The sequence below is a fragment of the Phytophthora parasitica genome, assembly GCF_000247585.1.
Source record: "Phytophthora parasitica INRA-310 unplaced genomic scaffold supercont2.3, whole genome shotgun sequence".
In the NCBI taxonomy this organism is placed as follows: Eukaryota; Oomycota; class Peronosporomycetes; order Peronosporales; family Peronosporaceae; genus Phytophthora; species Phytophthora nicotianae.
The window spans coordinates 1733268-1733773 of NW_008648989.1; positions in this window are offsets into that span (position 1 = coordinate 1733268).

Sequence of the window (506 nt, forward strand, 5' to 3'; positions counted from 1 at the left end):
GAATCGGACAGAGTAGCCTAGTCACTTTACCTTTTGTTTTCCACTGAGCTAGCAATACAATCGGCAGAACGTTTGGAAGTACCAGCTTCCCTAACTGTGTCTACTAATTTCGTCTCGTGGTCGTACTACAGCGTTGTGGAGAATCATGCAGTTTGAGCTCTGATGTGATCAATGTCGTTTCACGTTCCCGTTACTAGGTCGTCTGCGACTTACACTGTGAATGCAAATACATTTATTTTTTTGCATTGAGACAATGATTCAGAGTGTGGCGTAACATTGTCCAACCGAAATTGGCGTAGTGCTAATTCCGCTCGAAGTTACAACGCCGTTACTCCAACGTCGGTTTGCGGTGTAGCCATCATTGCTGGGGTGAATCGAAGAACTGGACTTATACTAATTTTTATAAAACCTATAGTAGTTGTTTAAGCCATTCAATATTCTATTTGGTTGAATATTTGATGGCACTATTAGAATGTTTACTGCTATGCTGCAGAGGCATCGAATAC